This window comes from Pelodiscus sinensis, chromosome 1, assembly GCF_052426305.1.
Source record: "Pelodiscus sinensis isolate ZL-2025 chromosome 1, ASM5242630v1, whole genome shotgun sequence".
In the NCBI taxonomy this organism is placed as follows: Eukaryota; Metazoa; Chordata; order Testudines; family Trionychidae; genus Pelodiscus; species Pelodiscus sinensis.
The window spans coordinates 249,331,774-249,344,545 of NC_143052.1; positions in this window are offsets into that span (position 1 = coordinate 249,331,774).

The window sequence follows — 12,772 nt, forward strand, 5'->3', positions numbered from 1 at the left end:
GTCATTCTGAAGCTGATTTTATGGTTCAAGGAGAAGTTCTACATCTGAAGGGAAATTCATGCCATTGCCAATATCAAGGACATTTCTACACTGGGAAATTATTTCAAAATAAATTATTACAACATCATAACTCCCAAAATAACTATTTTTAAATAGCGCATCCACATTACAAGGCATCATCAAAATAGTGCAAAATTATATTGAAATAGCACATCCATGCTGATTGGAGCCTGAATCATATTTTAGGCCCCTGGAAGCACTCTGGGGAGGGTATCAGGAGAGCCATCACTTTCTGAAGTTGCTTCCTGAGGCTAGCTGAGACTTGCGTTTAAAGGGGCTCCTCCCTACAGCCACATCTCACACGCTTCTTCTCCACTGCCTACCTCCTCACAGGACATGATACTCGCACCACATGCTCTGGTTGCCCTTGTGGATGCCACAACACTTCCAACATGTAGCTGGAGCTGCATGGTGCACTTCATCCAGGCTACCCAGTTGGTGCTTCAGGACTAAGACGACCAGCCCAGACCAGGAGACCTCTTCACACAGACCCTGGTGCTCATGATGCACCAAATTCTCTTCCATCCTCTGCACACGGTGGAACACCACTTGTAGCAGAGGGAGACCATTCTGACTGGTTGGACTGCATTGTCCTACAGAGATGAGATGATCAGTAGTGGCTCCAGAACTTTTTTCCTGGAGCTCTGTGAGTGGCTTGCCCCTGCCCTCAGGCAACAGGACACTCAACTGCAACCCACCATCCCCCTGCAGAAGCACATCGTCGTCACCCTCTGAAGGCTTCCCGTGCCTGACAGTTACCGCTCTGTGGGAAAACAGTTTGGTGTGGCAAAATCCACTTTTCAAATGATGGCGATGTGATTCGAGCAAGGCAATCTGTTGCCTAGACAGTGGGCACTTTCCTGCAGGGGCACAGATGTCCCAGTGGCTCACCACTACAAGCAGGCATCTGAAGGTGCCAGCCAGGCCAGGAGCCTGCGGGTGCGAGTGGGGATGGGTCAGCATGACTTCCTTCCATGTCCCACACATGCTAGGTCCGGCACTGGTAGCGTCCACAGAGAGAGAGAACTTCTATCCCTGCCTGTTGGAGGGTGTGGTGGGGGAGGGTATGTTGGGGAAAGGTGTGTGTGAGCAGCAGATACCGCTTGCCAGAGAGAGTGGTACTGGGGGTTCCCTCCTCTTCCTCCTCCAGCTGGTGAATGCAGGAGAATGGAAGCATTGGAGTTGTCATGAGCGTGGCCAGAGTGGCCACAAGAACGACTGTAAGAGGTCTCTGGAGGCCAATTATTTTGAAATAACAGTAGCTGAGTCTCCACACTAATGCTATTTTGAAATAATTTTGACCTAAGTGTTACTCCTCTTGACAAGCAGGAGTTATTATTTCAAAATAATAAGCCCATTATTTTGAAATAATGGGCTTGCTGTGTGGACGCTTGCCTTGTTATTTCGAAATAAGGGGAGTTGGGCTAGGGCTTGGTAAAGAATGCTACTAATGTAGACTAGGGCTTGGGGAAGAATGCTATTAATGTTCTTTCATGTCCTATGAGTTCCTCCTATGAGCAGCGCCTGGCCTGGAAATGAACTACTGTAGATTTCTTTCATACATATCACTTGAAATTATCAGCATGGCTTTCATCTAGCCATCCTTTATCAGAAGGACTTTTGTAAGCCACACAAAGGAAAATGAATTTTGTGGGCTCATAGTGCCTCTTTCTAGATCATTTTTCATCATTTCCTCTAGCAAAGATTTAAGTACAAAGAAAAAAAATACATCTAATCCAGTATTAGAAAAATATTAAAAAACCACACCCTGAAACTGACTTAGCCAATTATGCAATGCTGTAAAAGACAGGACATTCCTTTCTGACTTTTTTAGGCAATTATTATCCTGTACTCCTAAGGTACAATAATTATCTGCATAACACCTTGCCATTTTGTTTTTGAGCCATGACATTGTTTTTCTTAGTACTAAGGGTAAGGAAACAAAGAAGCAAATATTCACTGAGAACAAAGAAGAGGAGAGTGTGAGAATAGAGAAAAGTTTTTCAGACTAATAGAAAACAGACAAGAAAGGAGAAGAATATTTCAGACTACTAGTGCCAGCAGCATAATCTAGAAAATGTATTGTGCATTAGCATATTGTTTCTTAAGGGCACCATAGGGCAGAGATGAAATGCTCTTATTAGGACTAACTTGAATAGGACATCATTACTTTTATTCCAACACTTTCCAAAGAGGCAAGGTTAAACCCCTAGAGTGGGCTTTGCAGAAAAGCTGTTGAAAAATTATTGTCAAGTCAAAATCAGTGAAAAATAGAGGCAGCTTAAGAGGGAGCTGAATGGCATCAGACAAGATCTTCTAGTAGAGTGCAGAGGATCAAGAAAATAGTAATTGACAAAGGTGTTGCTTAGGCAGGATTAATTTAATGAGTTCAAAAGTACAGAGAAGTTGATTAAGGCTCAATTTCTCTTTTTTGTGTTCTCATAACACTTGTACAGTGTTGTTATTCTGGTTCAGAATCATGATATTAGAATGTCATTATCATTACTGCTACTAAATATTTATATTCCAGTAGTGCCAAAATAACCCTTCTGTATTACATGGGCTACAAATATATGTAGATTCTGTCCTTCTCTCAGCAGTTTATAGTTTAAGATGACAAATATACAAAGCTATGTGGAACTAGCAGGTATGTTTAAGGCAAATGGTCAGCTATTACACACACATACACACCAAAATCTTTCCATTAATGAGCTTTAGATAAGGTGTTTAGATGCTGTTTTTAAAAAATCTTTCAAGCCATAAATCATTTTAGTGACTCCTCCATCATTCCTCAGTGGAGAGTTAAAATTTAGATGTGCTATTCAGTGAAAGTTACCACTGAACGGAGGAAAGACACTACATTTTCTGTTACAAAGGTTTAAGGGGAAATACAAGGAAAATGCGTATTTTTGTTAGTTACTAAATATTACAGACTAAACATACTGTCCCAAAATACAGACTTTTATCAATTATAAAACCATATGTCCTGCTGATTTATGAAACACATGAAGAAGAGAATAATTATTCACAGCCTTATGTCACTGTGGTTTTAGAAATAGAGGTTTTAGAAATAGAAACCAAAAATATGAACATCTAATATTTCATGCAGCTATGAAATGCTTCTTATTATAAGGGTGTTAAAACTAAAAATGCTATAATCCCACAAAAAAGGCTCATTTACAGATGCCAGCACTGGAAGCTAATATTCACACAGCAACCACCAAGGTATACCCAGATTTGCTTATTAGAACCAATTATCCTGATTTTTATTGGTGCATTCAACCAAACTCAATGAATGAGGCACATCAAAGCTATGTTCATTCATTTCTGTATCAATGTTAGTATTGCTGTTGCTAAGAAAATCTTCTACTGAGATCCCATACTGTACAAATATTCACAAAGGATAGTCCCTACTCAAGATATATGATAATCCACGTAAAAAATGAAAACAAAGAGCAGAAAAGGAAAGATGGTTTAGTTGTTAAGGTATCTGGCTAGGACAGGAGTACAGAGAAGGAGGAGGGCAGGGGTTAAGGGTTTATGTTCTTGCTCCACCTCAGGATTTTTATGTAGCCTTTGACTGTGGACAAGTCTCTTATTTTCTCTGTGGCTCATTTCCCTACTTGTGAAAAGGGGTTCAGAGCACTGAGGACATCAGAGGCATGTTGTGAGGACAAGTACTTTGAAAACTGTGAGGAAATCAGATACTATGGCAATGGGGGGGGGGGGGGAGGTTTCAAGATAGGAGACTCCGGGTACGTCTGCACTGCACATTTATTTCGGAATAAGCTATTCCGGAAGAAATACTCCAAAATAGCTTATTAGAAAATAGCACATCTACACTATAGGGAAGCCTCAAAATTAGTCCGAGGCAGGCTTCTATAATGTGTACATGCTACCTCAATTTAGAGCCCCAGGAGGCACTGGGAAGTAATTACTTTGAGTGGCCCTGGGGAAGAGCTATTTCGAAATAGCAGCAGTGGAGCATCCATACCACTGCTATTTTGAAATAGCTATTCCGAAATAGGCTTTATTCCTCAGGGAATGAGGTTTACAGAAGTCGGAATAAGCCATTCATTATTTCAAATTTATTTCAGAATAATGGAATTGCTGTGTAGATGCTTGCATTGTTATTTCAAAACAACCGTTGTTACTCTGAAATAATGCTGCTGTATAGACACTCTGTCCTTGCTGGAAGGCCTCCAGTTGTCCTACCTGACAATCCCAAATGACTGGTGCATTTCTGGTTATTTCTGTTCCTGTAATTTTGTCCTCCAGCCTGGTCACATTCAGCACATCCCTTTGGGGTAACAGAATTCCAACTCAGAGGAACAAAATATCTTCCATACTTCCCAGAAACAATCCTCTGCACATTTTTCACCCTATTCCAGGCTCTGCCAAGTTCCTCTTCATTTTGTCAGAGAGGACTGCCTTCCAGGGCCATCTACTTTAATCTCAGCTCCTCCTGAGACACTGATCTTCAGCAGTTGCTTCTCTGAAGCTTGTCTTTTCCCAGTCCTGCTTTAAGAATTTTCTTCCCAGCTGCTTTCTCCGTTAAGGGACTGTCTCAGGGCACAAGCTCCTTGGAGCAGGCCACTCTATTGTTCCTTCCCCTTTCATCCTGGCCTTCTTCCTTATCCCAGGTTTCCTAGTATTTCCTCTTGTTCAGGGCTTAATTCCCTTTTTGAAGACCTCACCCAATCCTGACCTTGTCTGAGAGCTTGGTTTCCTTCTCCTGCCAAACAGCCTTCTTCTAGCCTGGCTAGAATCCCAGAACTTCAGCCTCACTACCCGTGTATTCCCGAAGAATAGCTATGCAGACCCTTTCTTCTTATTGTATTTTACGATTAAACAGAATCACCTACTAAATGTATAAATACTTCCTATTATATTCCTCATACATTCATGTCTCTATTGCCTTCTCCTGTATCTTTAAAAAAACATAGTAGACCTTTTTCCTTATCTCATGTTACTCCACTTTCCCGATACTCATACTAAACCCGTTGGTCTATTCAGTCACCATAAATTCTTCATTAAGCTCCTGTCTTCCATGGAACACACCCTGCATTCCCATATCAGGTGATCAATTGTTTTTTTAACCTTATACATTACAATAATCCATCTTTGTGTTTGTTCAATAAAAATGAATTATTATTCAAGCCCCGGTGGCCAGTTAACAGTTTAAATATGACAACTTCACTGATTCTTACTTAACTTTGGAGTAGTGCAGTATCCTCTATTTTGGGACATACTTCATACCAGCGTTTCCTTCCTTTCTTTTTGATCCACATTTCTTGCTCTGTCTTTTTACTTATGTATTTATTTATTTTAACTTTGAATGCCTTCTTTCTCAAGGAAAACTTCATATCAATTTCTTTATTTTAAAGCATTTTTGTTTGCCTGTCTGCAGAGTTGCTGAGAGTAATTGAACCAAACTGTAAACCAGGCCTGGGCAAAATATGCCTGCGGACACTGCGGAGAGCTCCAGGCAGACTCCTCGCTTGCCTCGCCCCACCTTCACACCACTCAGAAACATGGCTGCGGGACGATTTTTCTTTAAAAACTGTGAGTCCGGAGGGGATGGGGAAGGCTTAGGAGTTGCTCCTTACCCCAGTACAATCCCATTGGCTAGTTTCTGACTGTTTCAATAACAGGCAGCCACAAAGCACAAGGGGCTCCAGAGCATATTGGCTGCAGCCTGTGTGGAGTGGGCAGGCAGCAGTGTTCCCTCTAAACTGCATGGCAGCACAGCTTCATAGGTGATTAATCAGCCCTGCCTAGACAAAGGCTCAGGGCTTCAAGCACTGATAGAGCTGACTGACTGGATGGGCCTGATTAATTACCTGTGAAACTGTGCTGAGCTTAGAGGGAACACAGGCTAGCAGGGAGACTGATTCATGGACGGGCTTCTGGCTGGTAAATCTCCTGGACAGACCCTGCCTCTGGCACCCCAGCCTCTCCCTTTTTCAACCCTCTGCCCCCCAATCCTGCTCCCTATTCCACACATCCAAATCCACTGCCCCTCTCCTGCATCCATCTCTCCTCCCCAGATTACAGTCCCCTCCTGCACTAGCTCACAACCTAAATCTTTGCACCTCTTCCTGCATCTCAATTCCCCACCCTAGGTCATAATCCAATCCCCTGCACCCCAATCCAGGGCCCCAGGTCACAACTGCCTCCTTCATCCAAACGCCTTCCCTTACCCCAAGTTTCCTTCTGCACCCAACCTTCATCCCAGATTCCCGCATCTCCATTAATATGGAAGAGTGCAGTCCTCGATCACTTTCCAAATTCTTGGAATGGCCCCCCACCAAAAATTATTGCCCACCTCTGCTGTAAACTTTGTATGTGATGGAAACCCCTTGCATACTACTTCCAGTACCCATGCCTATATGACAATTCATTGCCACATAACCCACAATGGTAACCAGATGTGTACTATATTCACACTTGAGCATACTAACTTGTGGTAAAAAATAATATTCCATTTCTTAGTTCACTCCAGCACTCTGATTTATCCCTTTTATTTGCCAGTATACCTGATGCTGAATCTGAAAAGATAACAACTGTGGTAGGCCATACATCCATTATCTATTTTAATACTAACATTATTCCCCCAATTCAGTTGTTATAATAGCTACAAAATTAAATATGTGTTCAAAGTTCTAAACTCCAATCGGAGGGTTACAAAAGGCTGTCCTCATTGTACTTATTTTTGCATCTTTAGATCTGCCAATATATATTTAGTGATGGTGGCTCCATCTGTCCTTCCTTTCCACTTTACTATTCTTACCTACATTTTAACCCTAACAGAATGAGAAAGTTTATTTTGTTGGACAACATTCCATCTGCTTATTTCCCAAAATTCTTGTATATTAACTATTCTTAGCTGCATCATTTCCCCTGATTTTAGCTCAAAATTTAAGATCTAACAGTAGAGACAAGTTAGGTGATGTAATATCATTTTTGGATCAACTACTCAAAAGTTTCTTGTCCAATAAAATATATTACCTCATCTGCCTTGTCTCTCTAATATCCAGAACCACACTGAATACAGATTTAATATTTTAAGAGATATAACATTTTGATTTTTTTTAAAATTGATAGGCATTTCTTCACTTAGCTAGCTAAATTCCACACAGAGGAATTTTGTGTTACAAACTACCTCCCTTTATATTAAGAAGCTTGCTTCTACCAGGTTGGACTTCTTGAGATGTTAAGTCTGGATAGCCCTCCAACTCCAGCCTGGTATGTCAGATGGCCTCTCTGGACCACATTAGCCTATTTAGAGCCCATTTGGAGTACAGTTCCAGCCACAGTGCCATATTAGTTCCATATCTAGAGAAGAAGGATTTTACTGAGTGTTGTAATCAAGATTTTTCAGCACTGGTAAGAACTCATCTGAAATAGTGTCTAGTTCTGCACTTCAGAAAAGATGTGGACAAATTGAAGAAATTCCAGAGGAGTGAAACAAAAAATGTTCAAAGGTCTAAGAAACATGGTCTATGAGAAAAGATTGAAAAACTGAGTTTGTTTAGTGGGGAGAAGATTGATGACATGAGAATAGTCTTAAAGTACATAAAAGAGGAGTTATAAATAGGAGGAAAAGAAATAGTTTTCCTTAACCACTGAGGTTTCGTCTTCCCTGCGAGTTTTTTTCGGCAGAAAATATGCTAATGTGGTACTCATTAACATGAATTGTGATCTCATTAGCATATTTTCTGCCATTTCTTTTGGCGCAAGGGGTTTTTGCACAAAAAGAAGCTGTGTGGATGGGGCATTTTTTGCGCAAATCCTCAATTTTGTACAAGACCCTTATGCCTGTCCTGGACAGAAACGGCAGAAAATATGCTAATGATATTGCGACTCATGCTAATGAGTCCCTCGTTAGCATATTTTTTGCCAAAAAATCACACAGTGAAGATGAAGCCTGAGGCAAGACATGAAGGTTTAAACTATAGCAAGGGAGATCTAGGTTGGACATGAGTAAAAACTTTTCTATCAGGATAGTTAAGCACTAGAATAAATTACCTATAGAGGTTGTGGAATCTCTGTCACTGGAGGTTTTTAAAATTAAATGAAACATCTGTCAGAGAGGGCCTAGATAATACTTAGCCCTTCCTCAGTGAAGGCAATTGGACCAGATGATCTACTGAAGTTCCTTCCTGTCCTAGATTTGTATTATTCAATTTTGTTGGTTTTAGGTACTCTTCACAGAAACTCAGAGGGCTAGATTCACAAAGAGGATATAGGTGTTTTACTTGGAGGTGATCAGCATTCCAGTGAAATTCACTATCTTGAGTTAGGTGCTCAGCAATCTGAAAGGGCAGCTGCCTAAACGAGCCAGGAATGAAATGCAGAGGAAAGGGGTGGAGCTTACAGATTCAGTGCTTACATGAGAGTCTGGAGGGAGGTGCTGCCTTTTGTTTCAAATGGAGTTAGGTCAGGTGAGGCCTTTCATGCAAAAAAACCCAAAACAGAACAAGAAAAAAAATCCATCCTAGCAACAAGAAAACAGATCTAGACCCTATCCTGTTACAGCTAATAGCCCAGTAGTAAGGACATTCACCTGGGATGTGAGATCTGTTTTTAAATTCCTACTTTGCCTGACTGGGAGAAGAGACTTGAGTCCCACATTGCCATTGAGTGTCTTGTCACTGTTATTGGGTACATTGGAGTGGCTGCTCCCAGCCTCTACCTTTGCAGCTGTTCCACCTTCTATAAATAATTAAATAGTTATCAGTACAGAGAAAGTGAGAGAGTATCTCTGTAGCCCAGTGCAATGTGCAGAGTCAAGGTCAAGGCCCCACCCTAATGAATCTTTAATTGTTTATACAAAGTGAAATAGCTCTGGCAGAAGATACTGAGAGAGACTTGCCCTAGTGTGCTTAATACACTAGTGGTTAGAACACTTCCCTGGAAAGTGAAAGAATGGAGTTTAAGTTCCTACTTAAGATCTCAAGAAAAGTGGGAATTGAAAACTGGCTCCCCAACATCTCAAGTGAAGTATAATAACCACTAGGCCATTGGGTATTTCTCAGTGCATGCCTCCTGGACTTCACATATGAGAAATGTAGAAGTAACACCTAGTATGAGAATCACACTGGGTTTTAGGCATGAACTAGTGCAACAAGTAGTTTGGGGACATCAAGATGTAGGGTACGTCTACACTGCAACACTTTTGAAATAACTAGTGCTATTCCCAAATAACTTAGGGTATGTCTACACTACCCCCCTGGTTCGAACTAGGGGGGGTAATATAGTCATACGGAGTTGCAAATGAAGCCCGGGATTTGAACTTCCCAGGCTTAATTTGCATAAAGCCGGCTGGCGCCATTTTTAAATGCCGGCTAGGTAGGACCCCGTGCCGCGCGGCTACACGTGGCACGGACTAGCTAGTTCGGATTAGGCTTCCTAATCCGAACTAGCTGTATGCCTCGGTCCACATTCCACAAGGCGTACAGCTAGTTCGGATTAGGAAGCCTAATCCGAACTAGCTAGTCCATGCCGCGTGTAGCCGCGCGGCACGGGGTCCGACCTAGCCGGCATTTAAAAATGGTGCCAGCCGGCTTTATGCAAATGAAGCCCGGGAAATTCAAATCCTGGGCTTCATTTGCAACTCCGTATGACTACATTACCCCCTAGTTTGAACTAGGGCGGTAGTGTAGACATACCCCTGGTCTGTGTCTACACAGTAGGCAGTTATTTTGAAATAGTATCAAAATACTGGCAAGCTGAAAGACTGCTTATTTCAACTCCTGTAACCCTCATAGTACAAGGAGTAAGGGAAGTCAGAGGAAGAGTGCTCTATTTCAAAGTAAGTGCTGTGTAGATGTTCCCTATTTTGAAATAAGCCATCTTGAAATAAGATATGCAGTTGACATTGCTCAATTTGGGTAGACTATTTCAAGTTAAGCCCTGCAGTGTAGAAGCACCCTTAGTCAGCTTTGTATATGATCAATGTCAGAGATTTAATCACCGGGGGAGGGGGGATGCAGGGGATGGTTAGGTGCTTAAGTTGAGCACCAGTTTTGCAAATGTGGGTGGTACTTAAATGTTAAATTTATATACCTAAGTACTTATGTGACAGTTAGCACAGAGAGACTTTAAACATATGCTTATTTTTAAGCACATGAATATTCCTGTTCCTGTTCAGAAAAGCACTTAAATATATTAGTGGCTCCATTAATTTCATTATTGCAGCATCAAGCCCATAGAATATATAAAAAGGGAAAGAAAACCAGTTCTGTTATATAGAGAGAGCACTCTTGTTGGCTCAAATAAATGTCCCACCAAATTAGGGGTCCAAGTGTGGTCCAAAGAATCAAATATTTTAGAATTTATGAAAGTCATATCACCGTAGAAGATGGTGATGACTCATATCATTCCTCTGATGTTCCTGACCTATCCCTCTTTGTGCTTATCCACGTGTGTAAATGGAATTCAGTGTAATTTCAAATCTTTTTTGAAAATGACAGCTGCTAATGGAATTGAACAAATAGAACAAAAAGGTGGCAATATGGTAAATGTTACCTCCTTTTTATTCCAGAACAATAGCATTTCATTTAAGCACAAAATAAATTTGTGACTTTAATAAATGCTATGTGGCACTTTGTCATTATTCATAAAACTGACTTCACAAAGGTGACTCACGGCAGGGGCTGATAAATTATTAACATACATTATTGCCATATTTGTTCATCTGAGTGTGTGTGGAAAACAGAGCAGGAAATCTACCAAAAGTCGTATTTGTGACAAAAATATATTTATGTGAATCTATACTATATTACTCTGTCCTGCTATTCACCAACTCAAAACTTACAGCAGTAGCAGATGAGTGATCACGGCATGATTTAGAGTATAATCACTTATGAGGGAGTTAAGCATTTATGTAGCTGGCTTGGTATCAGCCAACTGTTTCACACAGTATCCAACTTTTATGCAACAAACAAACCTTTTTTGGCCTTTTTCCTGGGGATAGTAAAGTGCTATGTATTAAATCATCATATAAATAGAATGAAACTTAGTATACGGAAAAGAAAACAGCAGGAGTTACTGTGTTTGACTCCAGAGAGGAGCCTGAGAGAGAGTCTTTAATAGGATGTCCACTCAGGATACTCTAAACATCATAACTGGCACTTGTCCAGCTTAAAAAAAAAGTAGGGGAAAGGAAACTACACACTGCTTATTTTAATTAGATAAAATTATGTGGTTCAATAAAGCATGACAGCCTGCATAATGAGGGGAGAGACCCATGTTTATGAGAGAATTACTGATGACAAAAATGTTGGCAATGTGCATGTTTTACTGTGACAGTTGAAAGCCATTTTATTATCTTTTCATTCATAATTTCCCACAAAGTGCTTCAGAGTGTAAACTGATAACACCATAGAAGTGAGAGGGAAAGCGGGGAACTAAAAGCGTCAATTTTTTTTTTCACAGAAATGAGCATGAAGCATTTTCGTTGTTCACTTCAGAAGAGCTGAGTCTGGTTGACCCTATCACAGGCCTCAGGGGGACAGGGTAAAAGGTGGATAAAGAGAGGAACTAGAATGTTATCTATCCTTCCATCTGGGTCTCAGATTTCTTCTTTTTTTAAATGTCAGCATCTAAACTTCAAATCTGATTGATCAGCACAATGGGCTCTAGTTTTTCACACTAAATGGAAAATTATTAGCTGCCTGGAAAATAACAGAGAGTTAACCATAGACTTATTAAAATAAGCTTTCCCTCTGCAATATTTTCTCCCTCCTCCTCTCCACACAACGTGATCACTTACTGTTCTGATCCTAACCATAGAGTACCTCATCATGTTTAAACTTAGTAACCCGGAGATGTGTTTTTTAAGAAGAGCTGGGGGGGGGGGGGGAGAGGCGGGGAGCGTGGAAAGGGAAGGAAGCTCAGTACACTGAGGAAACAAAATTAAGGAGTAGAAAGATCAGTTCCATTTGGAACTGGGAAAAATACACCAATTTTTTGCACAGGATTTCTTTTTTATATATTGTTTTCAAACTTCTTTTCAGTAAGGCCATGTCCACACTAGGAAACTATTTCAAAATTACTAAATTTGAATTAATAACTCCAGTTTAATAACATGTGCCCACTATGGGGAAACCTCGAAATTAGAATGTGTCCAAAACAGAATGTCCACTTTGAACAGAGCCTGCCTCGAACTTAAAGCCCCCAGAAGCACTCAGGGGAGGGCACCAGAAAGTCAGATACTTCCTGTAGCTACTTGGTCCTGCAAGCTGTGACGCATGCTTTCAAGGGCTCCTCTCTACAGCCACATCTAACAAGCTATTCCATTGCCTCCCCCTTTGTGGGACACAAAAGGGACACAGTGGGCATGTTCCTTCTTGTGCTCTGCTTGACCTTGCAGATGCCACAGCACTAACAGCATGGAGACAGAACTGCTGCAAAGAAGTTCCAGGTTCACAGGCCTTGTGCTGTACCTCATGGCATAGTACTTGCAAACTGACCACATGTTGCTCCAGCAGGATGAGGACAATGATCAGCAGACTGGACTCCAACATGGCCTACAGGTGTGCTCAACCAGGTCCTAGCACTCCTGCTGCTACCAATGCCCCTCAGTCCCCTGGACACCATAGAAAGCCACTTCTGACAGTGGGAGATGAGCTCAGTCTGATGGAACCTCATTGTCCTTTAAGGATGGGATTACCAACAGTGGCTGCAGAACTTCCACATGTGGAAG